Raw genomic sequence first — 19,036 nt, forward strand, 5'->3', positions numbered from 1 at the left:
TTCAATACACTGTCATAATGGTGTCATGACAGTCAGGTTATACTTCATGATATGTTCATAACATATCAAAATGCTACTACTTTACTTGAGATCAAAGAATATCTTCAATACGCTGTCATAATGGTGTATTTACAGTCAGGTTATACTTCATGATATGTTCATGGGACAACAAAATGCATCAATTTTACTTGAGATCAAAGAATATCTTTAATACACTGTCATAATAGAATCATGACAGTCATGTTATACTTCATGATATGTTCATGACAAATGAAAATGCTAACACTTTACTTGAGATCAAAGAATATTTTCAATACGCTGTCATAATGGTGTCATCACGGTCAGGTTATACTTCATGATATGTTCATAACATCAAAATGCTACCACTTTACTTGAGATTAAAGAATATCTTCAATACGCTGTTATAATGGTGTCATGACAGACAGGTCATACTTCATGATATGTTCATAACATATAAAAATGCTACCAATTTACTTGAGATCAAAGAATATCTTCTATACGCTGTCATAATGTTGTCATGACAGTCAGTTTATACTTCATGATAATTTCATAACAAATCAAAATGTGACAACTTTACTTGAGATCAAAGAATATCTTCACTACGCTGTCATAATGGTGTCATGACAGTCAGGTTATACTTCATGATATGTTCATGACAAATAAAAATGTGACCACTTTACTTGAGATCAAAGAATATCTTCAATACGCTGTCATAATGGTGTCATGACAGTCATGTTATACTTCATGATATGTTCATGACCAATGAAAATGTGACCACTTTACTTGAGATCAAAGAATATCTTCAATACGCTGTCATGATGGTGTCATGACAGTCAGGTTATACTTCATGATATGTTCATGAGACAACAAAATGCATCAATTTTACCTGAGATCAAAGAATATGATCAATACGCTGTCATAATGGTGTCATGACAGTCAGGTTATACTTCATGATATGTTCATGACAAATGAAAATGTGACCACTTTACTTGAGATCAAAGAATATCTTCAATACGCTGTCATAATGGTGTCATGACAGTCATGTTATACTTCATGATATGTTCATGACCAATGAAAATGTGACCACTTTACTTGAGATCAAAGAATATCTTCAATACGCTGTCATGATGGTGTCATGACAGTCAGGTTATACTTCATGATATGTTCATGAGAAATAAAAATGCGACCACTTTACTTGAGATCAAAGAATATCTTCAATACGCTGTCATAATGGTGTCAAGACAGTCAGGTTATACTTCATGATATGTTCATGACAAATGAAAATGTGACCACTTTACTTTATATCGAAGAATATCTTCAATACGCTGTCATAATGGTGTCTTGACAGTCAGGTTATACTTCATTATATGTTCATAACATATCAAAATGCTACCAATTTACTTGAGATCAAAGAATATCTTCAATACGCTGTCATAATGGTGTCATGACAGTCAGTTTATACTTCATGATAATTTCATAACAAATCAAAATGTGACAACTTTACTTGAGATCAAAGAATATCTTCACTACGCTGTCATAATGGTGTCATGACAGTCAGGTTATACTTCATGATATGTTCATGAGACAACAAAATGCATCAATTTTACTTGAGATCAAAGAATATCTTCAATACACTGTCATAATAGTGTCATGACAGTGAGGTTATACTTCATGATATGTTCATGACAAATGAAAATGTGACCACTTTACTTGAGATGAAAGAATATTTTCAATACGCTGTCATAATGGTGTCATGACAGTCAGGTTATACTTCATGATATGTTCATGACAAATGAAAATGTGACCACTTTACTTGAGATCAAAGAATATCTTCAATACGCTGTCATAATGGTGTCATTACAGTCAGGTTATACTTCATGATATGTTCATGACAAATGAAAATATGACCACTTTTCTTGAGATCAAAGAATATCTTCAATACGCTGTCATGATGGTGTCATGACAGTCAGGTTATACTTCATGATATGTTCATGACAAATGAAAATGTGACCACTTTACTTGAGATCAAAGAATATCTTCAATACGCTGTCATAATGGTGTCATGACAGTCATGTTTTACTTCATGATATGTTCATGAGAAATCAAAATGCTAACACTTTGCTTGAGATCAAAGAATATTTTCAATACACTGTCATAATGGTGTCATGACGGTCAGGTTATACTTCATGATATGTTCATAACATATCAAAATGCTACCACTTTACTTGAGATTAAAGAATATCTTCAATACGCTGTCATAATGGTGTCATGACAGTCAGGTTATACTTCATGATATGTTCATGACAAATGAAAATATGACCACTTTACTTGAGATCAAAGAATATCTTCAATACGCTGTCATAATGGTGTCATGACAGACAGGTTATACTTCATGATATGTTCATGGGACAACAAAATGCATCAATTTTACTTGAGATCAAAGAATATCTTTAATACACTGTCATAATAGAATCATGACAGTCATGTTATACTTCATGATATGTTCATGACAAATGAAAATGCTAACACTTTACTTGAGATCAAAGAATATTTTCAATACGCTGTCATAATGGTGTCATCACGGTCAGGTTATACTTCATGATATGTTCATAACATCAAAATGCTACCACTTTACTTGAGATTAAAGAATATCTTCAATACGCTGTTATTATGGTGTCATGACAGACAGGTCATACTTCATGATATGTTCATAACATATAAAAATGCTACCAATTTACTTGAGATCAAAGAATATCTTCTATACGCTGTCATAATGGTGTCATGACAGTCAGGTTATACTTCATGATATGTTCATGAGACAACAAAATGCATCAATTTTACTTGAGATCAAAGAATATCTTCAATACACTGTCATAATAGTGTTATGACAGTGAGGTTATACTTCATGATATGTTCATGACAAATGAAAATGTGACCACTTTACTTGAGATCAAAGAATATTTTCAATACGCTGTCATAATGGTGTCATGGCGGTCAGGTTATACTTCATGATATGTTCATAACATATCAAAATGCTACCACTTTACTTGAGATCAAAGAATATCTTCACTACGCTGTCATAATGGTGTCATGACAGTCAGGTTATACTTCATGATATGTTCATGACAAATGAAAATGTGACCACTTTACTTGAGATCAAAGAATATCTTCAATACGCTGTCATAATGGTGTCATTACAGTCAGGTTATACTTCATGATATGTTCATGACAAATGAAAATATGACCACTTTTCTTGAGATCAAAGAATATCTTCAATACGCTGTCATGATGGTGTCATGACAGTCAGGTTATACTTCATGATATGTTCATGACAAATGAAAATCTGACCACTTTACTTGAGATCAAAGAATATCTTCAATACGCTGTCATAATGGTGTCATGACAGTCATGTTTTACTTCATGATATGTTCATGAGAAATCAAAATGCTAACACTTTGCTTGAGATCAAAGAATATTTTCAATACACTGTCATAATGGTGTCATGACGGTCAGGTTATACTTCATGATATGTTCATAACATATCAAAATGCTACCACTTTACTTGAGATTAAAGAATATCTTCAATACGCTGTCATAATGGTGTCATGACAGTCAGGTTATACTTCATGATATGTTCATGACAAATGAAAATATGACCACTTTACTTGAGATCAAAGAATATCTTCAATACGCTGTCATAATGGTGTCATGACAGACAGGTTATACTTCATGATATGTTCATGGGACAACAAAATGCATCAATTTTACTTGAGATCAAAGAATATCTTTAATACACTGTCATAATAGAATCATGACAGTCATGTTATACTTCATGATATGTTCATGACAAATGAAAATGCTAACACTTTACTTGAGATCAAAGAATATTTTCAATACGCTGTCATAATGGTGTCATCACGGTCAGGTTATACTTCATGATATGTTCATAACATCAAAATGCTACCAATTTACTTGAGATTAAAGAATATCATCAATACGCTGTTATAATGGTGTCATGACAGACAGGTCATACTTCATGATATGTTCATAACATATAAAAATACTACCAATTTACTTGAGATCAAAGAATATCTTCTATACGCTGTCATAATGTTGTCATGACAGTCAGTTTATACTTCATGATAATTTCATAACAAATCAAAATGTGACAACTTTACTTGAGATCAAAGAATATCTTCACTACGCTGTCATAATGGTGTCATGACAGTCAGGTTATACTTCATGATATGTTCATGAGACAACAAAATGCATCAATTTTGCCTGAGATCAAAGAATATGATCAATACGCTGTCATAATGGTGTCATGACAGTCAGGTTATACTTCATGATATGTTCATGACAAATGAAAATGTTACCACTTTACTTGAGATCAAAGAATATCTTCAATACGCTGTCATAATGGTGTCATGACAGTCATGTTATACTTCATGATATGTTCATGACCAATGAAAATGTGACCACTTTACTTGAGATCAAAGAATATCTTCAAAACGCTGTTATGATGGTGTCATGACAGTCAGGTTATACTTCATGATATGTTCATGAGAAATAAAAATGCGACCACTTTACTTGAGATCAAAGAATATCTTCAATACGCTGTCATAATGGTGTCAAGACAGTCAGGTTATACTTCATGATATGTTCATGACAAATGAAAATGTGACCACTTTACTTTAGATCGAAGAATATCTTCAATACGCTGTCATAATGGTGTCTTGACAGTCAGGTTATACTTCATTATATGTTCATAACATATCAAAATGCTACCAATTTACTTGAGATCAAAGAATATCTTCAATACGCTGTCATAATGGTGTCATGACAGTCAGTTTATACTTCATGATAATTTCATAACAAATCAAAATGTGACAACTTTACTTGAGATCAAAGAATATCTTCACTACGCTGTCATAATGGTGTCATGACAGTCAGGTTATACTTCATGATATGTTCATGAGACAACAAAATGCATCAATTTTACTTGAGATCAAAGAATATCTTCAATACACTGTCATAATAGTGTCATGACAGTGAGGTTATACTTCATGATATGTTCATGACAAATGAAAATGTGACCACTTTACTTGAGATCAAAGAATATTTTCAATACGCTGTCATAATGGTGTCATGGCGGTCAGGTTATACTTCATGATATGTTCATGACAATTGAAAATATGACCACTTTACTTGAGATCAAAGAATATCTTCAATACGCTGTCATAATGGTGTCATTACAGTCAGGTTATACTTCATGATATGTTCATGACAATTGAAAATATGACCACTTTTCTTGAGATCAAAGAATATCTTCAATACGCTGTCATGATGGTGTCATGACAGTCAGGTTATACTTCATGATATGTTCATGACAAATGAAAATGTGACCACTTTACTTGAGATCAAAGAATATCTTCAATACGCTGTCATAATGGTGTCATGACAGTCATGTTTTACTTCATGATATGTTCATGAGAAATCAAAATGCTAACACTTTGCTTGAGATCAAAGAATATTTTCAATACACTGTCATAATGGTGTCATGACGGTCAGGTTATACTTCATGATATGTTCATAACATATCAAAATGCTACCACTTTACTTGAGATTAAAGAATATCTTCAATACGCTGTCATAATGGTGTCATGACAGTCAGGTTATACTTCATGATATGTTCATGACAAATGAAAATATGACCACTTTACTTGAGATCAAAGAATATCTTCAATACGCTGTCATAATGGTGTCATGACAGACAGGTCATACTTCATGATATGTTCATGACAAATGAAAATGTGACCACTTTACTTGAGATCAAAGAATATATTCAATACGCTGTCATAATGGTGTATTTACAGTCAGGTTATACTTCATGATATGTTCATGAGACAACAAAATGCATCAATTTTACTTGAGATCAAAGAATATCTTTAATACACTGTCATAATAAAATCATGACAGTCATGTTATACTTCATGATATGTTCATGAGAAATCAAAATGCTAACACTTTACTTGAGATCAAAGAATATTTTCAATACGCTGTCATAATGGTGTCATGACGGTCAGGTTATACTTCATGATATGTTCAAAACATATCAAAATGCTAACACTTTACTTGAGATTAAAGAATATCTTCAATACGCTGTCATAATGGTGTCATGACAGTCAGGTTATACTTCATGATATGTTTATGAGAAATCAAAATAAGACCACTTTACTTGAGATCAAAGAATATCTTCAATACACTATCATAATGGTGTCATGACAGTCAGGTTATACTTCATGATATTTTCATGACAAATGAAAATGTGACCACTTTACTTGAGATCAAAGAATATCTTCAATACGCTGTCATAATGGTGTCATAACAGTCACGTTATACTTCATGATAATTTCATGAGAAATAAAAATGCGACCACTTTACTTGAGATTAAGGAATATCTTCAATACGCTGTCATAATGGTGTCATGACAGTCAGGTTATACTTCATGAAATGTTCATAACATATCAAAATGCTACCACTTTACTTGAGATCAAAGAATGTCTTCAATACGCTGTCATAATGGTGTCATGACAGACAGGTCAATACATCATGATATGTTCATGAGACAACAAAATGCGTCAATTTTACTTGATATAAAAGAATATCTTCAATACACTGTCATAATGGTGTCATGACAGTCAGGTTATACTTCATGATATGTTCATGAGACAAAAAAATGCATAAATTTTACTTGATATCAAAGAATATCTTCAATACACTTTCATAATGGTGTCATGACAGTAAGGTTATACTTCATGATATGTTCATGACAAATGAAAATGTGACCACTTTACTTGAGATCAAAGAATATCTTCAATACGTTGTCATAATGGTGTCATGACAGTGAGGTTATACTTAATGATATGTTCATAACAAATCAAAATGCTGCCACTTTACTTGAGATCAACGAATATCTTCACTACGCTGTCATAATGGTGTCATGACAGTCAGGTTATACTTCATGATATGTTCATGACAAATGAAAATGTGACCACTTTACTTGAGATCAAAGAATATCTTCAATACACTGTCATTATGGTGTCATGACAATCAGGTTATACTTCATGATATGTTCATGAGACAACAAAATGCATCAATTTTACTTGAGATCAAAGAATATCTTTAATACGCTGTCATAATTGTGTCATGACAGTCAGGTTATACTTCATGATATGTTCATGAGAAATCAAAATAAGACCACTTTACTTGAGATCAAAGAATATCTTCAATACACTGTCATTATGGTGTCATGACAGTCAGGTTATACTTCATGATATGTTCATGACAAATGAAAATGTGACCACTTTACTTGAGATCAAAGAATATCTTCAATACGCTGTCATAATGGTGTCATGACAGTCAGGTTATATTCCATGATATTTTCATGACAAATGAAAATTTGACCACTTTACTTGAGATTAAAGAATTTCTTCAATACGCTGTCATTATGGTGTCATGACAGTCACGTTATACTTCATGATATGTTCATGACAAATGAAAATGTGACCACTTCACTTGAGATCAAAGAATATCTTCAATACGCTGTCCTAATGGTGTCATGACAGTCACGTTATACTTCATGATAATTTCATGAGAAATAAAAATGCGACCACTTTACTTGAGATCAAAGAATATCTTCAATACGCTGTCATAATGGTGTCATGACAGTCAGGTTATACTTCATGATATGTTCATGAGAAATAAAAATGCTACCACTTGACTTGAGATCAAAGAATATCTTCACTATGCTGTCATAATGGTGTCATGACAGTCAGGTTGTACTTCATGATATGTTCATGACAAATGAAAATGTGACCACTTTACTTGAGATCAAAGAATATCTTCAATACGCTGTCATAATGGTGTCATTACAGTCAGGTTATACTTCATGATATGTTCATGACAAATGAAAATATGACCACTTTACTTGAGATCAAAGAATATTTTCAATACGCTGTCATAATGGTGTCATGGCGGTCAGGTTATACTTCATGATATGTTCATAACATATCAAAATGCTACCACTTTACTTGAGATTAAAGAATATCTTAAATACGCTGTCATAATGGTGTCATGACAGTCAGGTTATACTTCATGATATGTTCATGACAAATGAAAATGTGACCACTTTACTTGAGATCAAAGAATATCTTCAATACGCTGTCATAATGGTGTCATTACAGTCAGGTTATACTTCATGATATGTTCATGACAAATGAAAATATGACCACTTTTCTTGAGATCAAAGAATATCTTCAATACGCTGTCATGATGGTGTCATGACAGTCAGGTTATACTTCATGATATGTTCATGACAAATGAAAATGTGACCACTTTACTTGAGATCAAAGAATATCTTCAATACGCTGTCATAATGGTGTCATGACAGTCATGTTTTACTTCATGATATGTTCATGAGAAATCAAAATGCTAACACTTTGCTTGAGATCAAAGAATATTTTCAATACACTGTCATAATAGAATCATGACAGTCATGTTATACTTCATGATATGTTCATGACAAATGAAAATGCTAACACTTTACTTGAGATCAAAGAATATTTTCAATACGCTGTCATAATGGTGTCATCACGGTCAGGTTATACTTCATGATATGTTCATAACATCAAAATGCTACCACTTTACTTGAGATTAAAAAATATCTTCAATACGCTGTTATAATGGTGTCATGACAGACAGGTCATACTTCATGATATGTTCATAACATATAAAAATGCTACCAATTTACTTGAGATCAAAGAATATCTTCTATACGCTGTCATAATGTTGTCATGACAGTCAGTTTATACTTCATGATAATTTCATAACAAATCAAAATGTGACAACTTTACTTGAGATCAAAGAATATCTTCACTACGCTGTCATAATGGTGTCATGACAGTCAGGTTATACTTCATGATATGTTCATGAGACAACAAAATGCATCAATTTTACCTGAGATCAAAGAATATGATCAATACGCTGTCATAATGGTGTCATGACAGTCAGGTTATACTTCATGATATGTTCATGAGAAATAAAAATGCGACCACTTTACTTGAGATCAAAGAATATCTTCAATACGCTGTCATAATGGTGTCAAGACAGTCAGGTTATACTTCATGATATGTTCATGACAAATGAAAATGTGACCACTTTACTTTAGATCGAAGAATATCTTCAATACGCTGTCATAATGGTGTCTTGACAGTCAGGTTATACTTCATTATATGTTCATAACATATCAAAATGCTACCAATTTACTTGAGATCAAAGAATATCTTCAATACGCTGTCATAATGGTGTCATGACAGTCATTTTATATTTCATGATAATTTCATAACAAATCAAAATGTGACCACTTTACTTGAGATCAAAGAATATCTTCACTACGCTGTCATAATGGTGTCATGACAGTCAGGTTATACTTCATGATATGTTCATGAGACAACAAAATGCATCAATTTTACTTGAGATCAAAGAATATCTTCAATACACTGTCATAATAGTGTCATGACAGTGAGGTTATACTTCATGATATGTTCATGACAAATGAAAATGTGACCACTTTACTTGAGATCAAAGAATATCTTCAATACGCTGTCATAATGGTGTCATTACAGTCAGGTTATACTTCATGATATGTTCATGACAAATGAAAATATGACCACTTTTCTTGAGATCAAAGTATATCTTCAATACGCTGTCATGATGGTGTCATGACAGTCAGGTTATACTTCATGATATGTTCATGACAAATGAAAATGTGACCACTTTACTTGAGATCAAAGAATATCTTCAATACGCTGTCATAATGGTGTCATGACAGTCATGTTTTACTTCATGATATGTTCATGAGAAATCAAAATGCTAACACTTTGCTTGAGATCAAAGAATATTTTCAATACACTGTCATAATAGAATCATGACAGTCATGTTATACTTCATGATATGTTCATGACAAATGAAAATGCTAACACTTTACTTGAGATCAAAGAATATTTTCAATACGCTGTCATAATGGTGTCATCACGGTCAGGTTATACTTCATGATATGTTCATAACATCAAAATGCTACCACTTTACTTGAGATTAAAAAATATCTTCAATACGCTGTTATAATGGTGTCATGACAGACAGGTCATACTTCATGATATGTTCATAACATATAAAAATGCTACCAATTTACTTGAGATCAAAGAATATCTTCTATACGCTGTCATAATGTTGTCATGACAGTCAGTTTATACTTCATGATAATTTCATAACAAATCAAAATGTGACAACTTTACTTGAGATCAAAGAATATCTTCACTACGCTGTCATAATGGTGTCATGACAGTCAGGTTATACTTCATGATATGTTCATGAGACAACAAAATGCATCAATTTTACCTGAGATCAAAGAATATGATCAATACGCTGTCATAATGGTGTCATGACAGTCAGGTTATACTTCATGATATGTTCATGAGAAATAAAAATGCGACCACTTTACTTGAGATCAAAGAATATCTTCAATACGCTGTCATAATGGTGTCAAGACAGTCAGGTTATACTTCATGATATGTTCATGACAAATGAAAATGTGACCACTTTACTTTAGATCGAAGAATATCTTCAATACGCTGTCATAATGGTGTCTTGACAGTCAGGTTATACTTCATTATATGTTCATAACATATCAAAATGCTACCAATTTACTTGAGATCAAAGAATATCTTCAATACGCTGTCATAATGGTGTCATGACAGTCAGTTTATATTTCATGATAATTTCATAACAAATCAAAATGTGACCACTTTACTTGAGATCAAAGAATATCTTCACTACGCTGTCATAATGGTGTCATGACAGTCAGGTTATACTTCATGATATGTTCATGAGACAACAAAATGCATCAATTTTACTTGAGATCAAAGAATATCTTCAATACACTGTCATAATAGTGTCATGACAGTGAGGTTATACTTCATGATATGTTCATGACAAATGAAAATGTGACCACTTTACTTGAGATCAAAGAATATCTTCAATACGCTGTCATAATGGTGTCATTACAGTCAGGTTATACTTCATGATATGTTCATGACAAATGAAAATATGACCACTTTTCTTGAGATCAAAGTATATCTTCAATACGCTGTCATGATGGTGTCATGACAGTCAGGTTATACTTCATGATATGTTCATGACAAATGAAAATGTGACCACTTTACTTGAGATCAAAGAATATCTTCAATACGCTGTCATAATGGTGTCATGACAGTCATGTTTTACTTCATGATATGTTCATGAGAAATCAAAATGCTAACACTTTGCTTGAGATCAAAGAATATTTTCAATACACTGTCATAATGGTGTCATGACGGTCAGGTTATACTTCATGATATGTTCATAACATATCAAAATGCTACCACTTTACTTGAGATTAAAGAATATCTTCAATACGCTGTCATAATGGTGTCATGACAGTCAGGTTATACTTCATGATATGTTCATGACAAATGAAAATATGACCACTTTACTTGAGATCAAAGAATATCTTCAGTACGCTGTCATAATGGTGTCATGACAGTCAGGTTATACTTCATGATATGTACATGACAAATGAAAATGTGACCACTTTACTTGAGATCAAAGAATATCTTCAATACGCTGTCATAATGGTGTATTTACAGTCAGGTTATACTTCATGATATGTTCATGAGACAACAAAATGCATCAATTTTACTTGAGATCAAAGAATATCTTTAATACACTGTCATAATAGAATCATGACAGTCATGTTATACTTCATGATATGTTCATGAGAAATCAAAATGCTAACACTTTACTTGAGATCAAAGAATATTTTCAATACGCTGTCATAATGGTGTCATGACGGTCAGGTTATACTTCATGATATGTTCATAACATATCAAAATGCTACCACTTTACTTGAGATTAAAGAATATCTTCAACACGCTGTCATAATGGTGTCATGACAGTCAGGTTATACTTCATGATATGTTTATGAGAAATCAAAATAAGACCACTTTACTTGAGATCAAAGAATATCTTCAATACACTATCATAATGGTGTCATGACAGTCAGGTTATACTTCATGATATGTTCATGACAAATAAAAATGTGACCACTTTACTTGAGATCAAAGAATATCTTCAATACGCTGTCATAATGGTGTCATGACAGTCAGGTTATACTTCATGATATTTTCATGACAAATGAAAATGTGACCACTTTACTTGAGATCAAAGAATATCTTCAATACGCTGTCATAATGGTGTCATAACAGTCACGTTATACTTCATGATAATTTCATGAGAAATAAAAATGCGACCACTTTACTTGAGATTAAGGAATATCTTCAATACGCTGTCATAATGGTGTCATGACAGTCAGGTTATACTTCATGAAATGTTCATAACATATCAAAATGCTACCACTTTACTTGAGATCAAAGAATGTCTTCAATACGCTGTCATAATGGTGTCATGACAGACAGGTCAATACATCATGATATGTTCATGAGACAACAAAATGCGTCAATTTTACTTGATATAAAAGAATATCTTCAATACACTGTCATAATGGTGTCATGACAGTCAGGTTATACTTCATGATATGTTCATGACAAATGAAAATGTGACCACTTTACTTGAGATCAAAGAATATCTTCAATACACTTTCATAATGGTGTCATGACAGTAAGGTTATACTTCATGATATGTTCATGACAAATGAAAATGTGACCACTTTACTTGAGATCAAAGAATATCTTCAATACGTTGTCATAATGGTGTCATGACAGTGAGGTTATACTTAATGATATGTTCATAACAAATCAAAATGCTGCCACTTTACTTGAGATCAAAGAATATCTTCACTACGCTGTCATAATGGTGTCATGACAGTCAGGTTATACTTCATGATATGTTCATGACAAATGAAAATGTAACCACTTTACTTGAGATCAAAGAATATCTTCAATACACTGTCATTATGGTGTCATGACAATCAGGTTATACTTCATGATATGTTCATGAGACAACAAAATGCATCAATTTTACTTGAGATCAAAGAATATCTTTAATACGCTGTCATAATGGTGTCATGACAGTCAGGTTATACTTCATGATATGTTCATGAGAAATCAAAATAAGACCACTTTACTTGAGATCAAAGAATATCTTCAATACACTGTCATTATGGTGTCATGACAGTCAGGTTATACTTCATGATATTTTCATGACAAATGAAAATGTGACCACTTTACTTGAGATTAAAGAATTTCTTCAATACGCTGTCATTATGGTGTCATGACAGTCATGTTATACTTCATGATATGTTCATGACAAATGAAAATGCTAACACTTTACTTGAGATCAAAGAATATTTTCAATACGCTGTCATAATGGTGTCATCACGGTCAGGTTATACTTCATGATATGTTCATAACATCAAAATGCTACCACTTTACTTGAGATTAAAAAATATCTTCAATACGCTGTTATAATGGTGTCATGACAGACAGGTCATACTTCATGATATGTTCATAACATATAAAAATGCTACCAATTTACTTGAGATCAAAGAATATCTTCTATACGCTGTCATAATGTTGTCATGACAGTCAGTTTATACTTCATGATAATTTCATAACAAATCAAAATGTGACAACTTTACTTGAGATCAAAGAATATCTTCACTACGCCGTCATAATGGTGTCAAGAGAGTCAGGTTATACTTCATGATATGTTCATGAGACAACAAAATGCATCAATTTTACCTGAGATCAAAGAATATCTTCAATACGCTGTCATAATGGTGTCAAGACAGTCAGGTTATACTTCATGATATGTTCATGACAAATGAAAATGTGACCACTTTACTTTAGATCGAAGAATATCTTCAATACGCTGTCATAATGGTGTCTTGACAGTCAGGTTATACTTCATTATATGTTCATAACATATCAAAATGCTACCAATTTACTTGAGATCAAAGAATATCTTCAATACGCTGTCATAATGGTGTCATGACAGTCAGTTTATACTTCATGATAATTTCATAACAAATCAAAATGTGACCACTTTACTTGAGATCAAAGAATATCTTCACTACGCTGTCATAATGGTGTCATGACAGTCAGGTTATACTTCATGATATGTTCATAACATATCAAAATGCTACCACTTTACTTGAGATTAAAGAATATCTTAAATACGCTGTCATAATGGTGTCATGACAGTCATGTTTTACTTCATGATATGTTCATGAGAAATCAAAATGCTAACACTTTGCTTGAGATCAAAGAATATTTTCAATACACTGTCATAATGGTGTCATGACGGTCAGGTTATACTTCATGATATGTTCATAACATATCAAAATGCTACCACTTTACTTGAGATCAAAGAATATCTTCAATACGCTGTCATAATGGTGTCATGACAGTCAGGTTATACTTCATGATATGTTCATGACAAATGAAAATATGACCACTTTACTTGAGATCAAAGAATATCTTCAGTACGCTGTCATAATGGTGTCATGACAGTCAGGTTATACTTCATGATATGTACATGACAAATGAAAATGTGACCACTTTACTTGAGATCAAAGAATATCTTCAATACGCTGTCATAATGGTGTATTTACAGTCAGGTTATACTTCATGATATGTTCATGAGACAACAAAATGCATCAATTTTACTTGAGATCAAAGAATATCTTTAATACACTGTCATAATAGAATCATGACAGTCATGTTATACTTCATGATATGTTCATGAGAAATCAAAATGCTAACACTTTACTTGAGATCAAAGAATATTTTCAATACGCTGTCATAATGGTGTCATGACGGTCAGGTTATACTTCATGATATGTTCATAACATATCAAAATGCTACCACTTTACTTGAGATTAAAGAATATCTTCAACACGCTGTCATAATGGTGTCATGACAGTCAGGTTATACTTCATGATATGTTTATGAGAAATCAAAATAAGACCACTTTACTTGAGATCAAAGAATATCTTCAATACACTATCATAATGGTGTCATGACAGTCAGGTTATACTTCATGATATGTTCATGACAAATAAAAATGTGACCACTTTACTTGAGATCAAAGAATATCTTCAATACGCTGTCATAATGGTGTCATGACAGTCAGGTTATACTTCATGATATTTTCATGACAAATGAAAATGTGACCACTTTACTTGAGATCAAAGAATATCTTCAATACGCTGTCATAATGGTGTCATAACAGTCACGTTATACTTCATGATAATTTCATGAGAAATAAAAATGCGACCACTTTACTTGAGATTAAGGAATATCTTCAATACGCTGTCATAATGGTGTCATGACAGACAGGTCAATACATCATGATATGTTCATGAGACAACAAAATGCGTCAATTTTACTTGATATAAAAGAATATCTTCAATACACTGTCATAATGGTGTCATGACAGTCAGGTTATACTTCATGATATGTTCATGAGACAAAAAAATGCATAAATTTTACTTGATATCAAAGAATATCTTCAATACACTTTCATAATGGTGTCATGACAGTAAGGTTATACTTCATGATATGTTCATGACAAATGAAAATGTGACCACTTTACTTGAGATCAAAGAATATCTTCAATACGTTGTCATAATGGTGTCATGACAGTGAGGTTATACTTAATGATATGTTCATAACAAATCAAAATGCTGCCACTTTACTTGAGATCAAAGAATATCTTCACTACGCTGTCATAATGGTGTCATGACAGTCAGGTTATACTTCATGATATGTTCATGACAAATGAAAATGTAACCACTTTACTTGAGATCAAAGAATATCTTCAATACACTGTCATTATGGTGTCATGACAATCAGGTTATACTTCATGATATGTTCATGAGACAACAAAATGCATCAATTTTACTTGAGATCAAAGAATATCTTTAATACGCTGTCATAATGGTGTCATGACAGTCAGGTTATACTTCATGATATGTTCATGAGAAATCAAAATAAGACCACTTTACTTGAGATCAAAGAATATCTTCAATACACTGTCATTATGGTGTCATGACAGTCATGTTATACTTCATGATATGTTCATGACAAATGAAAATGCTAACACTTTACTTGAGATCAAAGAATATTTTCAATACGCTGTCATAATGGTGTCATCACGGTCAGGTTATACTTCATGATATGTTCATAACATCAAAATGCTACCACTTTACTTGAGATTAAAAAATATCTTCAATACGCTGTTATAATGGTGTCATGACAGACAGGTCATACTTCATGATATGTTCATAACATATAAAAATGCTACCAATTTACTTGAGATCAAAGAATATCTTCTATACGCTGTCATAATGTTGTCATGACAGTCAGTTTATACTTCATGATAATTTCATAACAAATCAAAATGTGACAACTTTACTTGAGATCAAAGAATATCTTCACTACGCTGTCATAATGGTGTCATGACAGTCAGGTTATACTTCATGATATGTTCATGAGACAACAAAATGCATCAATTTTACCTGAGATCAAAGAATATGATCAATACGCTGTCATAATGGTGTCATGACAGTCAGGTTATACTTCATGATATGTTCATGAGAAATAAAAATGCGACCACTTTACTTGAGATCAAAGAATATCTTCAATACGCTGTCATAATGGTGTCAAGACAGTCAGGTTATACTTCATGATATGTTCATGACAAATGAAAATGTGACCACTTTACTTTAGATCGAAGAATATCTTCAATACGCTGTCATAATGGTGTCTTGACAGTCAGGTTATACTTCATTATATGTTCATAACATATCAAAATGCTACCAATTTACTTGAGATCAAAGAATATCTTCAATACGCTGTCATAATGGTGTCATGACAGTCAGTTTATACTTCATGATAATTTCATAACAAATCAAAATGTGACCACTTTACTTGAGATCAAAGAATATCTTCACTACGCTGTCATAATGGTGTCATGACAGTCAGGTTATACTTCATGATATGTTCATGAGACAACAAAATGCATCAATTTTACTTGAGATCAAAGAATATCTTCAATACGCTTTCATAATGGTGTCATGACAGTGAGGTTATACTTCATGATATGTTCATGACAAATGAAAATGTGACCACTTTACTTGAGATCAAAGAATATTTTCAATACGCTGTCATAATGGTGTCATGGCGGTCAGGTTATACTTCATGATATGTTCATAACATATCAAAATGCTACCACTTTACTTGAGATTAAAGAATATCTTAAATACGCTGTCATAATGGTGTCATGACAGTCAGGTTATACTTCATGATATGTTCATGACAAATGAAAATGTGACCACTTTACTTGAGATCAAAGAATATCTTCAATACGCTGTCATAATGGTGTCATTACAGTCAGGTTATACTTCATGATATGTTCATGACAAATGAAAATATGACCACTTTTCTTGAGATCAAAGAATATCTTCAATACGCTGTCATGATGGTGTCATGACAGTCAGGTTATACTTCATGATATGTTCATGACAAATGAAAATGTGACCACTTTACTTGAGATCAAAGAATATCTTCAATACGCTGTCATAATGGTGTCATGACAGTCATGTTTTACTTCATGATATGTTCATGAGAAATCAAAATGCTAACACTTTGCTTGAGATCAAAGAATATTTTCAATACACTGTCATAATGGTGTCATGACGGTCAGGTTATACTTCATGATATGTTCATAACATATCAAAATGCTACCACTTTACTTGAGATTAAAGAATATCTTCAATACGCTGTCATAATGGTGTCATGACAGTCAGGTTATACTTCATGATATGTTCATGACAAATGAAAATATGACCACTTTACTTGAGATCAAAGAATATCTTCAGTACGCTGTCATAATGGTGTCATGACAGTCAGGTTATACTTCATGATATGTACATGACAAATGAAAATGTGACCACTTTACTTGAGATCAAAGAATATCTTCAATACGCTGTCATAATGGTGTATTTACAGTCAGGTTATACTTCATGATATGTTCATGAGACAACAAAATGCATCAATTTTACTTGACATCAAAGAATATCTTTAATACACTGTCATAATAGAATCATGACAGTCATGTTATACTTCATGATATGTTCATGAGAAATCAAAATGCTAACACTTTATTTGAGATCAAAGAATATTTTCAATACGCTGTCATAATGGTGTCATGACGGTCAGGTTATACTTCATGATATGTTCATAACATATCAAAATGCTACCACTTTACTTGAGATTAAAGAATATCTTCAACACGCTGTCATAATGGTGTCATGACAGTCAGGTTATACTTCATGATATGTTTATGAGAAATCAAAATAAGACCACTTTACTTGAGATCAAAGAATATCTTCAATACACTATCATAATGGTGTCATGACAGTCAGGTTATACTTCATGATATGTTCATGACAAATAAAAATGTGACCACTTTACTTGAGATCAAAGAATATCTTCAATACGCTGTCATAATGGTGTCATGACAGTCAGGTTATACTTCATGATATTTTCATGACAAATGAAAATGTGACCACTTTACTTGAGATCAAAGAATATCTTCAATACGCTGTCATAATGGTGTCATAACAGTCACGTTATACTTCATGATAATTTCATGAGAAATAAAAATGCGACCACTTTACTTGAGATTAAGGAATATCTTCAATACGCTGTCATAATGGTGTCATGACAGTCAGGTTATACTTCATGAAATGTTCATGACATATCAAAATGCTACCACTTTACTTGAGATCAAAGAATGTCTTCAATACGCTGTCATAATGGTGTCATGACAGACAGGTCAATACATCATGATATGTTCATGAGACAACAAAATGCGTCAATTTTACTTGATATAA

The sequence above is a fragment of the Odontesthes bonariensis genome, chromosome 2 (assembly GCF_027942865.1).
Source record: "Odontesthes bonariensis isolate fOdoBon6 chromosome 2, fOdoBon6.hap1, whole genome shotgun sequence".
Taxonomy (NCBI): Eukaryota; Metazoa; Chordata; class Actinopteri; order Atheriniformes; family Atherinopsidae; genus Odontesthes; species Odontesthes bonariensis.